The sequence below is a fragment of the Triticum dicoccoides genome, chromosome 6B (genome assembly GCF_002162155.2).
Source record: "Triticum dicoccoides isolate Atlit2015 ecotype Zavitan chromosome 6B, WEW_v2.0, whole genome shotgun sequence".
Lineage (NCBI taxonomy): Eukaryota > Viridiplantae > Streptophyta > Magnoliopsida > Poales > Poaceae > Triticum > Triticum dicoccoides.
Window position 1 is genome coordinate 203,496,954 of NC_041391.1, and position 24,111 is coordinate 203,521,064.

The following is a 24,111-nucleotide window of genomic DNA, read 5'->3' on the forward strand; positions in this document are numbered from 1 at the left end:
TAAGCCGGTCCTCACGGAAACCTGGTAGAGGGTTCTCATCAGATGGAGAAGTATCTTGGCAATAAAACCAAGTTTGGATCTGGTCTTTGGGATGACTGGGAAGTTTTGTTGTAGGGAAAATTGCATCTCTCTTCGATGCTGAATAGAGATCCCACCAAGTTCTAGGCTGGGTCCATCTTTGAACTCATTTTGGCGTTTCAAATAAAAATACTCTCTAAAGAGGTCAACCTTGGGTTCTACTTGAAGGTATACTTTGTAGAAAACTTGGAAGTTGCAGATATTAGACACGGAATTGGTTCCGATGTCTTGAGGATGGAGCTGAAAGAAATGCAACACATCATGGATGAATTTCGACCTAGGCGGGGAGAAGCCCCATTTTATATGATCAGTAAATACTATGACCTCATTATCCTTGGGCTGAGGTCTGACTACACCCGGTTCTGGGGCCCGCCATTGGATGATCTCTTTGGCAGCCATGATACCAGTCTCAACATGGAGGGCTAATGGTGTCTGGTAGGTTGTGGTCTATCTCATAAAGTTGCCCGTATAATTGCAGTTCACAAATAGTTATGAGCCTATGAGTAAAAAATTTGCTAAGTGTTGAACAAACAGGTTTTACATATCAGTTCTATTGCTTTGGATCTACGAAAGTTCAGAAAAGGAAAAGAAATGGTAAATCTAAAGCTATGGCAGTAGAAGAGCTCATGTGTTCAGATGGATCATATACAGAAAAAAGTATCTACTGTGATTGAAAAGGGACTCTAAACTGATACCGCGTGACCCCAATATCATATTCAGATCAAACAATGATAATCTAGAGGAGAAAGATGAAGAACAGTGAAGAACTCTGATGAACTAGGAAAACCCTAATGGAGATCTGACACAAGGGACTCGGAGTACTTATTGATGCCGTTGAACAATGGAGGAGCGCGGCGATCTCCGGGCGTGTTTAGAGTGATGTAGCAGCCAGAATTGATGACGTTGGAGACGGCGGCGGAGGAGCTCGGGCAGTGCTGGAGCGGCGCGAGAAGGAAGAGGAAGACGCGAGGGCAGGGGTGGAAAGTGGAAAAGAGGACCCCATGCCTCTATTTATAAGGGAATGGATAGATGGCATGTGCGGGAACCAAGGAGACCAAAAAATGATTATGAGGCTATGTGGATGCCTCAATTTTCATGAGATCCATTAAGAAAAAGATCCTTTGAAGATATCATGGGCCTTGTGTGAAATTAATGCGAGATGACGTCATGGCGGGTCAACACAATACTGGGATGTGACATCATGACGGGTTATAATGGGTTGGTAAGGAATCAGTGATGGGAGATTCTATTAAGACAAGTGATGAAGATTGATGTGAACAAGTTCAAGTCAACCTGGGGCCTAATGTTGGGGATATAACTACTTGGTATGACCCGCCCAGGAGGGCCTAGGTCATACTACGGGCGACTTAAGATGAAGAAGCCTAAGAAGATACGAAGATGGCGGTTCATAAAGCAAGCTTATTGAAGGCCCAAGACCCGGAGGTGACTTGAGGCCCAAAGGGATGAGCCTCCATATGTTTAACTTGTTCTGTAAGGAAAGTGTTGTTAGAAACTAAGCCGGTCACATTGTGTGAGCCGGCCGGGACTTTGTAAGCCACCAGGACTCAACCTGTGTATATAAAGGTGAGACCCGACAGCAGGTTAACTCAAGAAAGAACAGATCGAGAACTAGGTCAAGCATATTCGCTCCCTGGTAATCAAAACCCAAGCAATACAACCTAAGAAGGAGTAGGCTTTTACCTCATTGAGAGGGGCCGAACCTGGGTAAAAACTCTTTGTGTCCTTTGTCCCATTTAACCCCTTTAAGCTAACCTAGTTGTGATGGCTCCACACCTAAGTCCTTTTGCTAGGGCATCTGCTGTGTTAAATCCACGACATTTATCATGATATAAAGAAATATAAAATAACAACTTTATTATTGCCTCTAGGGCATATTTCCTTCAACCCAGTCACTGTCGGTGTGACCGAGTGGAACGACTCGGTGGCACCGAGATGCAAAACTGCTAGTAGTTGCTGCAACTCAGTGTGACCGAATTGTTCAAATTGTTTGCACCGAGATTGAAAACCTAGATCAACTTAATGAGTTCGGTGAGACCGAGTGGGAGTGAGTTGGTCTGTCCGAATGCATTAAGAGGTTTTGGAAGTTAAGCCCTTGGCGGATCGGTGTCTCCTAGTGCACCTCACCCGGAGGGTCCGGATTCGACTTGTTCAACCTTTGTGATGTAGCATGAATAGAGTTTGATACGATAAAAGCATAGATAGCTAGAGGGAGTACTTAGGCATTCTTGTCCATCCATCTGACAAAAAGAAAAATCAAACAATCAAAGCAACAAATGGATATCCTCGAATGGAGAAAATTACGCAACCAACATGCTCACACAATAATATGGGAAATAAAATATGTGGCAAGCATGCACAAACACTCTAGCATCTATCAAGCAATTGGCAATGACTAGGTCATCTATATATGAGTACATTGACTTAGGAGACAAATGAGAACATTTAATCATAGGTCATACTCATCATTTAAGCACAAGTGGGGTTACCACTTTTACATAAAGCATTGTTGTGTTCACGCCATTAGAGTTGCTTTAGCTCAATTCTTAGAGCAAAGCTCCCCGAGATGTGATATCCCCCCTTAGAGGGATGAACTAACCTTGGGTTTTTTCGATGATGACTTCATGTAGGTCTTGAAGATGTGGATGCTCAATGTTGATGTAGATCATTTTGGAGCAATCCATTGGAGTGAGTTGCACTTTCAATACCTACACGGGTTAGTCCCACAAGGAACACTATTGCAGGATGCCGCTAACGCGACACTACGATCAGAGACCCTTCAAGAAACTGTGTGCGATGTAATAATCGCAAATGGTGGTGTCAGAGAACCGTCAAAAAATGCCTAAAACGGTTTCGATGATGATGCATCAAACACGGTTCAGATTTTATTTGCGTGTGCTATGCAGGGCATACGTTTTAGTTCAGTTAATTGTTTGCGGTGAGGAGGAACAAAAGAAACGGGCAGCCAGATGAAGGCGTGTGCGATACACATCATACGGTTCACTCGGATGAACTGTTTGTGATGAGGAGGAACAACATAAACAGACAGCTAGATAAAGGTGTGTGAGATTGAGAGCATATGCTTCAGAAGGATTAACTGTTTACGATTAGGCAACATAACAGAAACGGTCAGCCGGATCAAAGGTGTGTGCGATTGATGGCATACACTTCACACAGATGAACTATTTGCGATTAACCACAACAAATAGAAACAATTAGACAAATCAACATGTGTGCGCTAGACGGGCACACATTCTAATTAAAAGAAGCATGCGCGATGGTAATAACGAGCGTGCACGATTCTTGGAACAAGACGTGTGCTGACATTGCCGATTGCGGTGCACCAAACACCACATACGCGACCGAGAAAGCGTGCCCACGTTACGCCGTCCAGGAATAGTGCCGCACTTACAAATTATATAACCGTCAATAAATTTTGAGCCTTCGTCCCGTCACCTTCCAAATTGCAAACATGTTCACACAGGTCAAAACCTAAACGGTTTCCCACTTAGGAGTGTATTAGTACTCGGTTATAAATACTGTACTATGCCAAGATGACTACACATTCCTTCCTCACCTCCTCATCCACAAAAGCAAACAATTTATTCAGCATCATTCTCTTGTGTCTGCCATGGCCACATTGAGTTCTCAGTCGAGAGATTACCACCACGGAGAGGTGAGCATGGAAGAGGAAGCACGAGAGATGTCCAGCTTAGCCGCGAAAGCAGCCGACATGTCCCGCCGTGCCGCCGAAGCAGCACAGAGGTCTCGCCGCACCGTCGAAGCAGCACGGAGGTCCCACCGCACCGTCGATATAGATCACTGGTCTAGTCGCGCCGCGGAAGCGGCAGAGATGTCCTGTCGTCTTGCGAATGCAGCAGAGATGTTCTCCCGTGCCACAGAGGCGTAGAAAAATCTCTCGCGGGCAGGCGAGGACTCTTATAGGCGCATGCATGAAATTGTCCATAGCTAGATGGATCAGATCTCCGGCTACAGGAAGCTGCATGACGAGTTGAATGCCTCGTTTGAACAACTCCGGGCCGACCGCGACCTGCTGAGGGCGAAGATCGCCGGAAGGGCGGAGGAGGCGGAGGAGACCGCTGCCTTGTTGAAGAGGATGGGCGTCATTGTCAAGAAACTTATGGACGAGAATGCCATGCTCCACATCGAGTGCGAAAGGCTGGTGGAGGAATCCGCGGTTGCTTCCGAGCAGTGTATTAAGGACATGAAACTGATGAAAGAGATCACTGCTGCTCGCGGCGAGAACTAGTCTCCGCAACCTGCTGCGCATCAAGAAAGTAGAGATTAGCGAGCCAGATCATTTTATGCGTCTTCCTTCTTCTTTTGACCTTGTGTATTTCGGGCGTAGCCGCATGTGGCTTTAGTTATCTTCCTACATATGTAAGACAATTATTATCCACTATCATCGTCCTTATATTCATCATGCTTGCTATAAGTCGCAGTCGATGCTATATTGGTCTGTCAGATCTTACATCAAGATCCATGCAAAACTATCTTTTTAGATTTTCACTTGTCTCTCTTAAATCTTAGTCAAGTGAGACATAGCCACGCCGTGAAACAGGGGCTCGGGCGCCATTAATGGATACGTTGGGAGGGAGGTGCGCGGTGGATAGAGGTCAAAGGGCTCTCCTCCGATGAGCACGCGCAGGGGTCTGATCTCACGCCTCCCGAACTCAAATAGCTACCCTGCACGACACCTCCTAGCCAATAAAAAAAGGGACGCATGGCGACACGTAATTGGTAAGTAGAACGCCCACAGTTTCAATAATAGTTGTGTTTCTGATTTGTAACGTGACAACACTTGTTCCAAAATGACTTTGATTATTTTTAATGTGTGCACCTTCGCAAATCGGACAGAAAAATTACCACAGCATGTTGGTGCCAATGTCATGACACCATGCCAAATTTCATAATTTCAGGCATGTTTTGGATTTACAGGAATTAAGAAATGAAGTTTCTCAATCTTTTCGGTCGAGCCACGACACCCAGATGTTTGAATTTCATTCTCATTTCTTGCATGGGACCTAGAAATTCACCCAAGGACACACATGTGATTTTTCAACCAACTTTGGTGCACTGGAGCATGTGCTTGTAGTTCAAATTTGAATTATGCACATTAAATGCCCAAAAAATCAATTAATGTACAAAAATGGCCAAACGAAACCAGAATAATTCCAAAAATTTAGCACGATACTTCTATTTTGTCTAATCTACCTGTGTAAACAAATTAAGGCAGGAGAAGGCAGTACGTGTATGTATGTCGTCTCGCACACAGAGGTGACACATTCCCTCTCGGAACCACGAGCCTTCTTGAGAGAAGCTCCGGTTTGCAAGTAGCTTATACCAAAGCTTGTCCCAATTCAGCCAAAAAAATTACCGCAGCATGTTGGTGCCATGTCATGACACCATGCCAAGTTTCATGATTTCCAGGCATGTTTTGGATTTACATGAATTAAAAAACCAAGTTTCTCAATCTTTCCGGCCGAGCCACGATGCCCAGATGTTCGAATTTCATTCCCATTTCTTGCATGGGACCTAGAAATTCACCCAAGCACACACATGTGATTTTTCAACCAACTTTGGTGCAGTGGAGCATGTGCTTGTAGTTCAAATTTGAACTATGCACATTAAATGCCCAGAAATTCAAATAATGTATAGAAAAGGCCAAATGAACCCGGAATTAATGTATACAAAAATGAAATACATGCTTGGAAAACATGACCCAAGCGTGGTGCCATGGTTTGGCCTCACTGTGCCCTAGTAAAAATTGAGAATGTTATCCTTATGTCTTCATGCACGCCTTTCATAAATCGAACCATCACCGAGGAAGTTCCATGGCTTCGAGGGGGAATCACCAAGATTGAAGGGGGATCCAAATTTCCTTTGTCCTTCGTCCATGAGTTTTTTCTATGATAAACATACACCCTGCAAATCACCACGTTCAAATTTGACACTTTCCCGTGTTCATTTACCATATTTAGGGGATTATTTGCATTCTCTAGGCATTAATGCACATAATTCAAATTCGAACAATCGGTGCATGAAAAGGTGCACAAGAACGGTCTGGAAAACCATCCTTGTGCCATTTAGTAAATTCTCATGCCTTTTACAAGGAATGGACAGATATTTCAAGGAAATGTGTGGAAATATATAGTCAACCATAAACGCGTCGTTTACTGGATATACAAAAAATGAAATAAATGCTTGAAAAACATGACGCCTGGTGTGGTGCCATGGTATGGCCTCACCATGCCCTGGTAAAAATTTGAGAATGTTATCCTTATGTCGTCATGCATGCCTTTCATAAACCGAACCATCACCGAGGAAGTTTCATGGTTTCGAGAGGGAAATCACCAAGGTTGAAGGGGGATCCAAATTTCCTTTGTCCTTTTTCCATGAGTTTTTTTTCTAAGATGTACATACACCCTGCAAATCACCACGTTCAAATTTGTCACTTTTCCGGGTTCATTTACCATATTTAGGGGATTATGTGCATTTTCTAGGCATTAATGCACATAATTCAAGTTCAAACAATTGGTGCATTAAAGGGTGCACAAGAACGGTTTAGAAAATGGTGCTCGTGCCATTTAGTAAATTCTCATGCCTTTTACAAGGAATGGGCAGATATTTAGATGAAATGTGTGGCAATAGTCAACCACAAATGTTTGTTTATTGGGGTTTCAACTATAGAAAAAATGAAATAAATGATTGAAAAACATGACGCCTGGTAGTGCCATGGTATGCCCTCACCATGCCCTGGTGAAAATTTGAGAAGGTCTGACTTATGTCGTCATGCACGCCCTTCATAAATCGAACCATCGTCGGGGAAGTTCCATGCTTTCGAGAGGGAAATCACCAACATTGAAGGGGAATCCAAATTTTCTTTGTTTTTTCCCTGGAGTTTTTTTTCAACTACGAAGGGGAATCCAACTACAAAGAACATACACCCTGCAAACCACTGTGTTCAAATTTGGCATTTTTTCGGGCTCATTTAGCATATTTAAGGGATTATGTGCATTTTATAGACATTTGGCGCATATAAATCCAATCTAGCTACAGCTGCACGGATGTGATGTGTAGGACATGGATTGTCGTTCGATCGCGGCGCATCCTAGGGTGCACACGCGTGATCCGTGTGGCTGGGGTTCTGACCAATCATAATGCGCAACACACCATAGCCTCAGCGCACATTGTTTCCGGAAGTGACCGAGATGAACTGTGTGCGATAATGAACGAGCAAAATTGTAAGGGAAGCCAAATTTCCTTTGTCGTTTGTCATTGAGCTCTTGAAAACCACCACACTGTATGGCTGCCCGGCCCCTCCGTCCCAGAGCTCTCTCCAAGCGTTGTTCATGGCACCGCGGCGCACAGTAACCGGTAAGGAAGCGATGGCATCCTGTCACACCGCGTTCCTTGCCGCCCACGAACGCACACATGGTAAGGAAGCGACGGCATCTCACCGCGCCGAGTTCATCGCCACCGGCGTCCACACAGTTATGTGGGCAGACTTTGAGGCTGCCATGGCCAAATGGGCAGTGGATCTAGAGGTGGCCAAAGACACATAGGAGGATCAGAAAAAGCAGAAAGTAGTCAAGAAAAGAGAGTCCCGCTACCGCAAGAAAGAAGAGGCCGCATGCCGTGATGACGAGAGCTTGGCGGAGATTGAAGCACGGTTGGCTGCCGCCTACAAGGCCAGGAAGGAGAACGCCGGCGTCTAGCCAGCATGCCCCGATGGCAGCATGTGAGAAATAGATTAAGTTTGTAGTATTAGAGCAAATTACCAGTAGTACTTTTAGTTTGTAGTATTAACGTACAATGAGCATCCTTTGGGGGCTTTGAGCGTTGATTAGCTTGTGTGACCATGTGTGCTTTTTGCGTTAATCATTAGAAGATCACAAAACACACGGTTTCTATGCCATACCCATGTGCATTTTTTTGCTTGACCGAAAAAGTCGACTACACGTGTACATTTTTTTGGAGACGGGAACTGCCAATTTTCTGTTTTCTCGCACACGAGTATTTTACACGCTTTGTCTGTGTTGTGTGTTTCCCCGGCCCAAGTTTCAAGTTTCGCAGCGAAATTTTCATTAGGCACGCGATTTCAGAATTTATTCCTCCAACCACATCCCCACCCATCAAATTTCCTCAGTATCTCCCCCCCACCTCCCTCCTCCCCCCACGCCCCCCGCGCCTCCCCCTATCGGCAGCTCAAACCGCCACCACCGCAACCATAGCTTCAACCACATCTATGTTCTTCTCGGATCCAGTCAGGTAACCCACCGATCTCTATCACGGCTCCAGCCTGATTGCTTAAATGGCGCCTACGAAACATCCTCATGCCTCCAAATCCCCATCGCCCCTACCTCCAGAGCATAGCCGCGCAAGCCCAACAACATATCACGTGGAGGTCGAGGAGCTGATGGCGGTCCATGGCGTGATGGCCGCTGTGCATGTTGACCCGGAGGAACACCTCGCCTCCACTGCCACCGACATGGTGCAGGTTCTGGCCCAGAAGAAGTGCCCCGGCGACTACCCCCCAGGACTTAACAGGTATGATCTGACCAGCTAAATCTTACCAATACCACTTGCAATGGCTATGTTTTGTATGGTTGATGTATTAAGCATGTTCGTGCCTTGTTTATTTCAGTACTGCACACTGTGTGATGTTCAAGTATTAATTGTTCAGTTCAATTTCACCAATACCAGCAACAAACTTTGCTACCATGCTACTCTCCGCAATCAAGATATACTAGAGATGCTGCCCATTTGCTATTTTTGGTGGATGCTAACCCTGTTGTACTTAACATGCCTATCCATGTACTTACGCAGGGCCATAATGGGCGATGTTGTTGTTTGCCATCGAGGTTAATTAGTTGCATCCCATGTCTTACAGTATTTTACATCATTTGTGAAATTGCAGTTTGGCTTCTAACGTTTACTTGCTTCTTGTAGGTACACATGTCGGGGGCATTGATCCACGCTTCGACCCGGAGGAAGAGCTTGCCTCCACCGCCGCTGACTTTGGGCGGGCTCTGGACAAGATGAAGTGCCCCAGCAACTACCTCTCAGGACATACCAAGTATGAACTCACTAGTTCAATCTTACCAATACCAGATGCAACTAATGGCTATGTTTCGTATGGTCCATGTCTTAAGCATCTTGTAGTAAACATGCCTAACACATTTTAGCTAGTTCCCCTACCTTTTTATAGATAGCTGGGCCATTATCTGCTCTAGCACCACCTGCCTTGTGATGTTTAACTCTGCCAATTGCATTTTTATTAGTACCGGTTTCAATGTCCATTAAGACTGTTGCAATTAACAGTTGTATCCATTTTTAAATAGTTGTAGTTCAATGGCTACAAACTTACAAAACATGAATTAGGATGTTGTTAAGCCTGTTGCAATTAACAGTTGTATCCATTTTTTAATCCGTCCCTTTGCTACCGTGTTACTCTCTCGCAATGAAGATATCACTACAGATGCTGCCGTTTTATTACCATTTGCTATTTTTGGTGGATGTTAACCCTGTTGTAGTTAACTTTGGCTTTCCATGTACTAACACAGGGCTACAATGGGGGATGATGTTGTTTGCCATCGAGGTTAGCTGCATCTCATGTCTTATACACCATCCATTCCTAAATTTAAGTATTTTTAGAGATTCCAATATAGACTACATAAGGAGCAAAAGGAGTGAATCTAGATTCTAATCTAAACTATATCTATAATTCTATATACATCTGTATGTAGTTCATTTGTGCAATCTCATTTAGCTTCTAACATTTACTGGTTGCTTGTAGGTACGTATATGAGTGGTACTGATCCACGCTTCGATCCCTTTTGTGTATGGGGCAATGAGATATTCATGAACAAGCGTCAAGTGAGGAAACAAAGAAAGATTGTTAGGCGAAAGAAACAGGTGATGGAAATTAAGCTCTTTATTTACACTTTGTCCAAGACATAAGTGAACTTTAGGACGGTAAGTAATCTGTTGCCTTTTCCCCCTGCCCACAACAAATTACTCTATTAGACCTCATGATCTAATATTTTTCTCTTTTCAGTGGTTTTCGAGGCTATTTACTGATGATTACCTTGCAAACTACATGAACGGAGTGGAGGCAACTAAGGTTAAAGTATATAATTCATGCTACCATGATAATGCTCTAGAAGTCTTCCTGAAGGCGGTGAAGGATGAGCAGGCAATCGTCAAAAGGGGTTGGACAAAAGTTGTTTGTGCCTATGGCATGTAGGAAGGAACATTATGGGCATTCTGTTTCTTCAACAACATCGGCAGTCAAAATGATTTACACTTGTCTCTTCACCTTTACCGCCTTTGAATATTGTGGTTCATCATAGTTAAGTGTTCTCTAATCCTGTAATTACTGAACATATTGTACTGACAATTTTATTTATGGATTCGTTGTTGAACCATTGTGCTGAGAATTTGAATTGCATGTTTCATATTTCAAAAATTCCAATTCGAATAATAAATTACAGCCAAAAAAATTCTATAGGAGCGAATAAAATAATATGCACACAGTTAGAAAGAAAACAGCGTGTGCGATGAAAAAAGAAAACAGACGGTTCTTTGACGTGAAACGTTTGCGATGCCCTTCAGATGCACACACGGTTTCATCTCATATGCGTGTGCGATTCATGGTAATACGGAAAATGTTTCAAACCAGTGTGCGTGTGTGATAGTGATACATCTCCGTCGTATCTATAATTTTTGATTATTTCATGCCAATATTATTGAACTTTCATATACTTTTGGCAACTTTTTATACTATTTTTGGGACTAACATATTGACCCAGTGCCCAGTGCCAGTTCCTGTCTGTTGCATGTTTTATGTTTTGTCGAAACCCCATATCAAACGGAGTCCAAATGGGATAAAAACGGACGGAGAATTATTTTGGAATATTTGCGATTTTTGGGAAGTAAAATCAATGTGAGACGATGCCCGTGGTGGCCATGAGACAGGAGCCCACGCCCACTCCAGGTGGGCGCGCCCCCACCCTCCTGGGCACCCCGTAAGGCGGTTGATGCCCTTCTTTGGCCGCAAGAAAGCTAATTTTTGGAAAAAGATCTGGGCGAAGGTTTCAATCCAATATGAGTTACGGATCTCCGGATATGAAAGAAACGGTGCCAGGGCAGAATCCCAAAACGCAGAAACAAAGAGAGAGAGAGAGAGAGAGAGAGAGAGAGAGAGAGAAAGAGAGAGAGAGAGAGAGAGAGAGAGAGAGGGAGAGAGAGAGAGAGAGAGAGAGAGAGATCCAATCTCGGAGGGGCTCTCTCCCCTCCCATAACCCTTCTCCCATCTAGGGAGGAGGTCAAGGAAGAAGAATAAGAAGGGGGCTCTCTCCCCCTTGCTTCCGGTGGCGCCGGAGCGCTACCGGGGGCCATCATCATTACCGCGATCTACACCAACACCTCCATCATATTCACCAATACCTCCATCACCTTCCCCCATCTATATCCAGCGGTCCACTCTCCCGCAACCCATTGTACCATCTACTTGAACATGGTGCTTTATGCTTCATATTATTATCCAATGATGTGTTGCCATCCTATGATGTCTGAGTAGATTTTTGTTGTCCTATTGGTGATTGATGAATTGCTATGATTGGTTTGAGTTGCATGTTTTATTATTGGTGTTGTCCTATTGTGCCCTCCGTGTCGCGCAAGCGTGAGGGATTCCTGTTGTAGGGTTTGCAGTATGTTCATGATTTGCTTATAGTGGGTGGCGTGAGTGACAGAAGCACGGACCCGAGTAAGTAGGTTGTTTGCGTATGGGATAAAGGGGGCTTGATACTTTAATGTTATGGTTGAGTTTTACCTTAATGATCTTTAGTAGTTGTGGATGCTTGCTAGAGTTCCAATCATAAGTGCATATGATCCAAAAAGAGAAAGTACGTTAGCTTATGCCTCTCCCTCAAATAGTCAATTTCTTAGGGGCAATTTCACAACTCCTACCACCACTTTTCCACACTCGCTATATTTACTTATTTGTTTCTTTATCTAAACAGCCCCTAGTTTTTATTTATGTGTTCTTTATTATCTTGCAAACCTATCCAACAACACCTACAAAGTACTTCTAGTTTCATACTTGTTCTAGGTAAAGCGAACGCTAAGCGTGCGTAGAGTTGTATCGGTGGTCGATAGAACTTGAGGGAATATTTGTTCTACCTTTAGCTCCTCGTTGGGTTCGACACTCTTACTTATCGAAAGAGGCTACAATTGATCCCGTATACTTGCGGGTTATCAAGACCTTTTTCTGGCGCCGTTGCCGGGGAGTCATAGCGTGGGGTGAATATTCTCGTGTGTGCTTGTTTGCTTTATCAGTAAGTAATTTTTATTTGTTGTTCTAAGTTGTTCTCTATCTTTAGTTATGGATATGGAACACGAAATACCAAAAAATTAGGTGTAGTTGCTACTCATGGAGATGGGGAACCTCCTAAAACCCTCGATGCTCGTTATGTGAAAGAAATTATGTACTACTTTGATAATGCTGAGAAAACTCCATTCAATTATGTTATGGGAGACACGTTGGATCAACGTGAATACTTTAGAGATTATTGTTTGACACAAAAAGGGAAACTATTATGGGATCAAATTTATATGTTGTATTGGTATGCTAGGCAACTATGCTTGAGATATGATTATACTTGTTGCTCTAGGATGAAGGCTCCACACCTTCCCTTTTCATGTGAATTTAATGATAATAAAACTTTAGCTTCTTATGCTAATGGTGTATATGATTACTATGATGTGGAACACAAAGAAGAATTTGTTGCTTTTATGGGTGCTTATGAGATTGAATCTATGTTTAAAGAGTTTGATGATTTTGATGATACAGTTTGTAGACCTAAAAATTTTGCTATACTTAGATATTGCTATAAAAAATATGAATACAATTCCAATATTGATGCATTTATTGAGAAAGTCTGCGCTGTCCAAGAAGAGACAAATATTTTGCAGGAAGCTATAGAAGAAGAAATTGATGAAATTGTGAGTTCATTGGATGAAAAAGATGATGAGGAGAGTGAAGAACAAAAGGAGGAAGAGCGGATTAGCTACACGTGCCCACCTTCTAATGAGAGTAACTCTTTAACTCATACATTGTTTAATTCCCCTTCGTGCTTACCGAAGGATGATTGCTATGATGATTTCTATGATCCCGTGGATTCTCTTGAAATATCCCTTTTTGATGATGCTTGCTATGCTTGTGGCCAAGATGCCAATATGAATTATGCTTATGTAGATGAACTTTGCTATAGTTCCTTATGTTAAACATGAAATTGTTGCTATTGCACCCATGCATGATAGTCCTATTATCGTTTTGAATTCTCCAAACTGCACTATATCGGAGAAGTTTGTGCTTATTAAGGATTATGTTGATGGGTTGCCTTTTACCGTTGCACATGATAATTTTGATAGATATAATATGCATGTGCTTGCTGCTCCTACTTGCAATTATTATTAGAGAGGAACTATATCTCCACCTCTCTATGTTTCCAATATGATAAAATTGCAAGAAACTGCTTATACTATGCATTGGCCTTTACTATGTGTGCATGAATTGTTCTTTTATGACATGCCGATGCATAGCAAAAGAGTTAGACTTCGTCATTGCTTGATATATGTTACTTTGTGCTCACTACTAAATTACAAATCATTGTTAATTAAAATTGGCTTTGATATACCTTGGGATCTGGGTGGATCCATTACTTGAGCACTAAATGCCTAGCTTAATGGCTTTAAAGAAAGCGATGTCAAGGAGACAACCCGGAAGTTTTATAGAGTCATTTATTTCTGTTGAGTGCTTTCATATAGTTTAAAAACAAAAAAATAAAGAGGGTAACCGAAAACTTTTCAAAAAGGAAAGTGAAAGTAAGAAAGACAAGCATTGTTGAAGTGGGAGCTAGCCTTGAACTTTGTTCATGCTCACAGAAACTTTGTGAATCTTGATTACAGAAACTTTTCATCAAAAATAATTATCCCCTTGTACAATTCCATTGAATTATAAAAATAATGTGCCAAGGTTTGCCTTTAGGATGTTTACAATGCTTGTTGGTTTGTATGGTGTAGGACAGAAACTTTGGCTGTAGTGTGCGATTTTACATTTTTAACTGGAACGTAAAATGGTTCTGATTCTTTTTGCACTGTCTTGCTGTAAAATGTTTTTATTTTTCCTAATTTTTGTAGAATTTTTGGATTAATATAAGTATGGTGAATGTTCAGATTGCTACAGACTGTTCTGTTTTTGACAGATTCCTGTTTTTGATGCATAGTTTGCTTGTTTTGATGAATCTATCAATTTCTATCAGTGGATTAAGCCATGAAAAAGTTATGTTACAGTAGACACAATGCAAAAATAAAATATTAATTGGTTTGCTACAGTACTTAGAGTAGTGATTTGCTTTATTATACTAACGGATCTTACCGAGTTTTCTGTTGAAGTTTTGTGTGGATGAAATGTTTGATCGAGGAGGTCTCGATATGAGGAAAAGGAAGAGAGGCAAGAGCTCAAGCATGGGGATGACCGAGGCACCCCAAGTAAATATTCAAGGAGACTCAAGCGTCTAAGCTTGGGGATGCCCCGGAAGGCATCCCCTCTTTCTTCAACAAGTATCGGTATGTTTTCGTATTCGTTTCGTTCATGCGATATGTGCAAGTCTTGGAGCGTCCTTTGCATTTAGTTTTCACTTTTCTTTTATGAACCATGCTAGTATGAGATAGTCCTTGGTTGATTTATAGAATGCTCATTGCACTTCACTTAAATCTTTTGAGTATGGCTTTATAAAATGCTTCATGTGCTTCACTTATATCTTTTGAAGTTTGGATTGCCTGTTTCTCTTCACATAGAAAACCGACATTTGTAGAATGCTCTTATGCTTCACTTATATTTGTTAGAGCGTGGGCATATCTTTTGTAGAAAGAATTAAACTCTCTTGCTTCACTTGTATCTATTTAGAGAGATGACAGGAATTGGTCATTCGCATGGTTAGTCATAAAATCCTACATAAACTTGTACATCGCTGAATATGATATGTTTGATTCCTTGCAATAGTTTTGCGATATAAAGGTGGTGATATTAGAGTCATGCTAGTGGGAAACTGTGGATTAGTAGAAATACTTGTGTTGAGGTTTGTGATTCCCGAAGCATGCACGTATGGTGAATCGCTTTGTGATGAAGTTGGAGCACAATTTTATTTATTGAATGTCTTCCTTATGAGTGGCGGTCGGGGACGAGCGATGGTCTTTTCCTACCAATCTATCCCCCTAGGAGCATGCGCGTAGTACTTTGTTTTCAATGGCTTGTAGATTTTTGCAATAAGTATATGAGTTCTTTATGACTAATGTTGAGTCCATGGATTATACGCACTTTTACATTTCCATCATTGCTAGCCTCTTCGGTACTGCGCATTGCCCTTTCTCACCTCGAGAGTCGGTGAAAACTTTGCCGGTGCATCCCAACCCCATGATACGATACGCTCTATCACACATAAACCTCCTTATATCTTCCTCAAAACAGCCACCATACCTACCTATCATGGCATTTCCATAGCCATTCCGAGATATATTGCCATGCAACTTTCATCATCATCATATACATGACTTGAGCATTCATTGTCATATTGCTTTGCATGATCGTAAGACAGCTAGCATGATGTTTTCATGGCTTGTCCATTTTTTGATGTCATTGCTATGCTAGATCATTGCACATCACGGTACACTGCCGGAGGCATTCATATAGAGTCATATCCTTGTTCTAGATATCGAGTTGTAATATTGAGTTGTAAGTAAATAAAGTGTGATGATCATCATTATTAGAGCATTGCCCTAGTGAGGAAAGGATGATGGAGACTATGATTCCCCCACAAGTCAGGATGAGACTCCGGACTTAATGAAAAAAAAAGATAGGCCAAAGAAGCCGAAATAAAAAAAAGGGAGGTCAGAGAAGCCTATCCAAAAAAAAGAGAAAATAAAAAAATGAGAAAAAAGAGAGAAGGGGCAATGTTACTATCCTTTTACCACGCTTGTGCTTCAGAGTAGCACCATGTTCTTCATAGAGAGAGTCTTCTATGCTTTCACTTTCATATACTAGTGGGAATTTTCATTATAGAACTTGGCTTGTATATTCCGATGATGGGCTTCCTCAAATGCCCGAGGTCTTCATGAGCAAGAAAGTTGTATGCACACCCACTTAGTTTTCAGTTTGAGCTTTCATACACTTATAGCTCTAGTGCATCCGTTGCATGGCAATCCCTACTCACTCACATTGATATCTATTTATGGGCATCTCCATAGCCCATTGATACGCCTAGTTGATGTGAGACTATCTTCTCCTTTTTTTGTCCTCTCCACAACCACCATTCTATTCCACCTATAGTGCTATGTCCATGGCTCACACTCATGTATTACATGAAAGTTGAAAAAGTTTGAGATTACTAAAGTATGAAACAATTGCTTGGCCTGTCATCGGAGTTGTGCATGATTAAATACTTTGTGTGATGAAGATAGAGCAACAGCCAGACTATATGATTTTGCAGGGATAACTTTCTTTGGCCATGTTGTTTTGAAAAGACATGATTGCTTTATTAGTACGCTCGAAGTATTATTATTTTTATGTCAAATGATATATTATTGCTTTGAATCACTCGTGTCTTAATATTCATGCCATGATTAGACATATGATCAAGATTATGCTAGGTAGCATTCCAAATCAAAAATTATCTTTTTTATCATTTACCTACTCGAGGACGAGCAGGAATTAAGCTTGCGGATGCTGATACATCTCCGTAATATATATAATTTTTGATTGTTTCATGCCAATATTATTCAACTTTCATATACTTTTGGCAACTTTTTATACTATTTTTGGGACTAACATATTGATCCAGTGCCCAGTGCTACTTCCTGTCTGTTGCATGTTTTATGTTTCACAAAAAACCCATATCAAACGAAGTCCAAACGGGATAAAAACGGACGGATAATTATTTTTGAATATTTGTGATTTTTGCAAAGTAAAATCAACGTGAGACGGTGCCCGAGGTGGCCACGAGACAGGGGCCCATGCCCACTCCAGGTGGGTCCGCCCCACACCCTCCTGGTCACCCCGTAAGGCGGTTGATACCCTTCTTTGGCCACAAGAAAGCTAATTTTGGAAAAAGATCTGGGCAAAGATTTTAATCCAATAGGAGTTACGGATCTCCAGATATAAAAGAAACGGTGCCAGGGCAGAATCCCAGAACACAAAAACAGAGAGAGACAGAGAGATAGATCCAATGTCGGAGGGTCTCTCGCCCCTCCCATGCCATGGGAGCCATGGACCAGAGGGGAACCCTTCTCCCATCTAGGGAGGAGGTCAAGGAAGAAGAAGAAGAAGAAGAAGGGGGGCTCTCTCCCCCTTGCTTCCGGTGGCGCCGGAGCACTATCGGGGGCCATCATCATCACCGCGATCTACACCAACACCTCCATCATCTTCACCAATACCTCCATCACCTTCCCCCATCTATATCCAGCGGTCCACTCTCCCGCAACCCGCTGTACCCTCTACTTGAACATGGTGCTTTATGCTTCATATTATTATCCAATGATGTGTTGCCATCCTATGATGTCTGAGTAGATTTTTGTTGTCCTATCTGTGATTGATGAATTTATATGATTGGTTTGAGTTGCATGTTTTATTATTGGTGTTGTCCTATTGTGCCCTCCGTTTTGCGCAAGCGTGAGGGATTTCCGCTGTAGGGTTTGCAATATGTTCATGATTTGCTTATGGTGGGTGGCGTGAGTGACAGAAGCACAGACCCAAGTAAGTAGGTTGTTTGTGTATGAGATAAAGGGACTTGATACTTTAATGCTATGGTTGGGTTTTACCTTAATGATCTTTAGTAGTTGCGGATGCTTGCTAGAGTTCCAATCATAAGTGCATATGATCCAAGAAGAGAAAGTATGTTAGCTTATGCCTCTCCCTAAAATAGAATTGCAATAGTGATTACCGGTCTAGTAACATAGTCAATTGCTTAGGGGCAATTTCACAACTCCTACCACCACTTTTCCACACTCGCTATATTTACTTATTTGCTTCTTTATCTAAACAGCCCCTAGTTTTTATTTACGTGTTCTTTATTATCTTGCAAACCTATCCAACAACACCTACAAAGTACTTCTAGTTTCATACTTGTTCTAGGTAAAGCGAACGCTAAGCGTGCGTAGTGTTGTATCGGTGGTCGATAGAACTTGAGGGAATATTTGTTCTACCTTTAGCTCCTCGTTGGGTTCGACACTCTTACTTATCGAAAGAGGCTACAATTGATCTCGTATACTTGTGGTTTATCAGATAGGAATACCAATCACACACAGTTACAAAAATTTACATGTTGGCCTTAGTAGAGGCACCACACATATTTTACATTCTTGAACCGTGTGTGATAACGTACCTATCACAAAAATATCGGTAGATTAAATGTTGATGTCCACCTTTTTCACACGACTATAGCGGCCTAATCGTTTGGGATGTACATAAGAACAGAAACATGCTCCTTGGATTGACTGTGTGTGATATACATATGATCGGAAATGTTTTTCTGGGATTCACCGTGTGGGATGTACATACGAACGGAAACAATTGGGTTTCCATGCCTCTCCTGACCGCACACGAGCTAGCTTGTCTGCCAGTAGGGCCTATCCCCGACGGTTTCTGGGTCGTGTGGGAAGGACCCCCCTATCGCCCACACTCACTTGGCGACGGTTTCAAATGCCGTCGCGGAAAGGGGTTTAAACCGTTTGTATAGCACCGACACGTACCAGTGGAACATGCAAGAATATCCATAGACATAGAGTGAAACACACATATGATGATGTCCATGAAAACATTAGGTTACCATGTCCCTTGTCTTACCAACAAGAGGGTTTGTGACTCCATGAACTAGTGTGACATATGGAAGTTGATTGCACTTGTCCTTGCCAAAATGAATGTTAGTGAAGTACGTTTACGGAGTCACCCTCAAGAACACTCTAGTTCTTTTTGTTTGGGATTCATGTCAACTTGATGGGAATCCTTGGAGTTGTAGTCGTACTTGATGAAGTAGAACTTGATGTAGTCTTGGGAACCCACTTGACCATGGCCTTGGGAGCTTCTTCAAATGAATCAATCTCCTCTTGAAGCTTGTCCTTGCCTTTTAGCTTGTGGTCTTGTGGTGGAAGATCAACTTGAGCTTGTGTCCCTTTGAAAGAAGTGGGATCATACTTCTCTTGTTGAGGAACAAACTTCATTTTGGGGTATTGATCTTCTTCCCACTCAACTCCATTGGCATTGAACTTTCGTTCAAAATCAACACCTTGATTCTTTCGGTGCCTTCCTTGCTTTGTGCACAATTTCCTCAATTGCTTACTTCCGGCAAGGCTCTTGTAAACACCTTTCTCTATAATCACCTTCAGCAAGCTATTTTCTTGCTCAAGTGTAACTTGGTTAAGAGAATCATTAGTGGAATAAAGAGAACTACTAGAAACAACAATATTGGATTTAACATTGTTATTGTTACTACTAGAAGAAGAATCTTTCTTGTTCTTATCGCTAGATTTTACCTGTGCCATATAAGTAGAAAAGAGTAAACGCTTGGCAATGTAAGAACTTTTCTTTCGAATATCATCATTGATTTCTTTTAAGAACCCATGCTCTTGTTCCAAATTTAGCTTCTCTAAGCGTAGCTTCTCATGAGTCTTTCAAAGCTCTCGATGATCCTCTAGAGTTGTTTCATGAGCTAACTTAAGAGTGTTTAGTTCTTTAGTTAGACACTCAATCTCCTTCTTATCATTGTCGTTCATTTCCTCTTGATTAGCATGATTAGTAGCAAATTCATCATGGTTTTCATCACAAGTGTTGTAAACAACTAAATCATCATCACCTAGCAAATCATCTTCATCACTATTGAAATCAACATACTTGGGGTCTGATACCTTAGGGCATTTAGCCATGAAGCATCTTCCAATTCCTTCATTTGGTGAGTCAAATATGTCGTAGGAGTTGGATGACACAAGTGCAAGATCGACAACACCTTCATCTTGAGTATATTTGGAGTCGGAGTGATAACTTCTCTCGAAGTAGTTGTCGGAGTCGGAACCAGAAACCCATTCACCAACATGAGCTTGATGTCTTCGTCTTGTGTAGTTCTTTGATGACTTGTCCTTCCTATCTGAATCCTTGCTTCTACGAGAGGGTCTTCGTTCATAACAATCATCTCTACTCCTCTCTCTTGGTGGTGATTAATCTCTTTTACTTCTCCTTTTAAGTGAATCTTCTCTTCTCTTGTAGGGAGTCATACACTCATTCGGGTAGTGTCCGGGTCTTCCACAATTGTAGCAATTACGATCATGACTATAAGATCTTTTGTCATTGTAGGACCCTGACTTGGAGCTTCTCTCTTTGCTTCTATTCTTGTAGAATTTGTTGAAGTTCTTCACCATGAAGCTCAATTCTTCATTGACGACTTACTTCTCACTTGATTTGTAGGAGCATCACATGAGGCTTTGTAAGCACCGCTTGACTTGTTGTGAAGCTCTTCCTTACCTTCAGTGACATCGCATGAGCAACAATTCTACCAATGACTTCCATTGGCTTCAGATCTTTGTAATTGGGCATCATTTGGATCTTAGGATCTTCTTGATTATGAATTTGTCGGTCATCTCTTTGCTTCCTAAGCCAGCAATCTCATTTGTGATGAGAGCAAGCCTAGAGTCCATCTTAGCAACTCCTTCATCGTCCTTCATTTTGAACTTGTCAAGTTGAATTTGGAGCACATCCAATTTGGATTCCTTAACAGACTTGGTACCTTCGTGCATATCAACCAACATATCCCAAATTTCCTTTGCATTCTCAAGATGGCTGATTTTGTTGAATTCTTTGGGGTACAATCCGCTGAAGAGAATATCGCAAGCTTGAGCATTGTATTGCAACATCTTCAACTCTTCCACGGACGCCTCATGATCCGGTTCTCCTCCATCCTTGAAGTATTCACCTTGCAATCCAATATGCACAATATCCCAAACAGCGAGGTTATGACCAAGAATATGAATTTTCATCTTATGCTTCCAACTAGCAAAATTAGTACCATCAAAGTAAGTACCTCTACGGTGGTAATTTCCCTCGCTAGACGCCATACTCTTCTAGGTTGCGAAACCAAGGCTATGATCACCAAAGCTATGGAAATCAAGGCAAATGGAGACCAAAGCTCTTATAGCACTTGTAGGATCGAAAGTAGGTCTAGAGGGGGTGATTAGACTACTTGACCAAATAAAAATCTAACCTTTTCCCAATTTTAAGTGTTGGCAGATTTTAGCAACTAGCACAAGTCAAGCAGTCAGCCTACACATGCAATTCTAAGAGTGTAGCAGCGGAAAGTAAAACATTGCATATGAAGGTAAAGGGAAGGGTTTCGAGAAGGCAAACGCAATGTAGACACAGAGATTTTTGGCGTGGTTCCGATAGGTGGTGCTATCGTACATCCACGTCGATGGAGACTTCAACCCACGAAGGGTAACGGTTGGGCGAGTCCACGGAGCGCTCCACCCATCTATGGTCATCGCCCCACCATGGTCATCGCCCAAGAAGGACTTCCCTCACTCGGGTAGATCTTCACGAAGTAGGCGATCTCGTTGCCCTTACAAACTTCTTAGTTCAACTCCACATCTTGTCGGAAGCTCCCAAGCGACACCTAACCAATCTAGGAGACACCACTCTCCAAAAGGTAATAGATGGTGTGTTGATGATGAACTCCTTGCTCTTGTGCTTCAAATGATAGTATCCCGAACACTCAACTCTCTCTCATAGATTTGCCTGTGGTGGAAAGGTGATTTGAGTGGAAAGCAACTTGGGGAAGGCTAGAGATCAAGATTCTTGTGGTAGGATTGATATATCTTGGTCTCAACACATGAGTAGCTGGTTCTCTCTTAGAAAATATGTAGTGGAAGTGTAGGCACATTCTAATGGCTCTCTCTCAAATGGAGAAGGGGGTGGAGGGGTGTATATAGCCTCCAAACAAAATCCAACCATTACACACATTTGACCCAACTCGGTCAGACCAATAGAAGAACTAGGTGAGACTGATTTAGTTCAAAATGTGAATGTTAGGAATCTCGGTGGGACCGACGAGGTCAACTCAGTGGGGCTGATGTGCTAGGGCTTAGGGAAAACTTCAACTCGATGAAGCAAATTGCTTGAACTTGGTGAGACCGGTTTCAGCAAAGAGGAAACAGAGAGTTGGTCAAGCAAACTCGGTGGGACCGATTGCTCATCTTGGTGGGACCAAAATATTACGAAGGGAAACAGGGAGTTTGCAGGGCCATCTTGGTGAGACCGAGATCCGTATCAGTGTGATCGAATTGTCTAGGGTTTCTGGTAGTGGCTATGTCAACTAAACGCGATGGCGCCGTATAGATCATTTCGGTGCGGCCGAGTTTGACTTGGAATTTTTGACATATGTGGAAATGAGAAAGTGGTTGAGGGTTTTTGGATCCATATCACTAAGCACTTTGAGCAAGTAGACCATTAAGCAACACCTCATCCCCTTTTAATAGTATTGGCTTTCCTATGGACTCAATGTGATCCTGGATCACTAAAATAGAAATGAAGAGTCTTGAGCTTTTGCCAATCTTTCTCCTTAGGATTTTGAGGGGTCCACATCTCTAGTCCATGCCATGCCAATCAATGAACTTTCTGAAATATTTCACTTGAAATGATATTAGTTTAATGAGCTATATGTTGTTATGAATTATCAAAACCACCTAGGGATTAGTTGCACTTTCAACAAGCCCAGCACAGACAGGCATCACCTGCAAGCCAACTAAAAAGCCACGATGGTGGCGAAGCAGCCCGCCTCCCACCAGTCTCTCAGGTCCTCGATGATCATGCTCACCACTCCAGCCGGGTGTCTAGCTTGTATTGCTTCCAATTTGGCTAAATTGCATCTTCTTAGCTTACACATTATACCTTTGAATATGACATGCCTTCCTGATTTTGGTACATACTACTACATCTGTCTATTAACCATGTTCTTACATCAAACTATTGTTCTTGGTATCCCTCATCAATCACTTATGATGAGACAGTCAGGCTCGTAGATTGCTGTAAGAAAAGATCCTCTTTTAAAGAATGTAGTGTCAGCCTCCCCACATGATTATCAAGAAACAGTAGTGCTAGATGAAGATAGTCAACATAGCTCTATAGTTGATGACCGCATTTCCCCTACACCACCATCGCATGTGCTTGCTCTAACTTGGCAGCGTGACATGTGGTTGCATGTTGCATATAGTGTCTAGATTGTAATTCTTCCAATCTGGTTAAATTGCATGTGCTATTCTACTTAGTTTATACATTATACCTGTTAATGTGACATGCCTTCCTATTTTTGGTACATAGTACATCTGTCTATTAAGCATGTCCTTACATAAAACTATTGTTTTTTTGTATCTCGCATCAATCAATTATGACGAGACACCTTTAGTATATGCAGAGTGATATTGGTTGCATCTTTAATATGATTTATAGCATGCACTGCTTCTAATTTGTTGAAATGCCATTTATGATGGGACGCTTTTAACTTGGCAGAGACATATTGGTTACATATTTCATGTGGTGTCTAGCTTGTATTGCTTCTAATTTGTTGAAATGGCTTCTACTTAGTTTACACAAATAGTTGTGAATATGCATTGTTGTCCTGTTTTTTGTACATATTCCATCCTCGTATCATGTGTTTGTGTTACATCAAAGTAGTGATTGTCAGTATCATGCATGAATGAGTTCTGAAGAGTGAATTTTATTGCTTTTTCTTACCGATTTTAATTGACAATGCAAAATCAATAAAGCGGAAGGAAATTGGCAAGGCAGTCGATAAAGGTGCTCCTCCCAAACAACTGGAACAGAGAGCCTCTACAGATTCTACTCCGCCATCCCCCCAACAAGATTTGCAACACAACACATGCATAGACACTCAA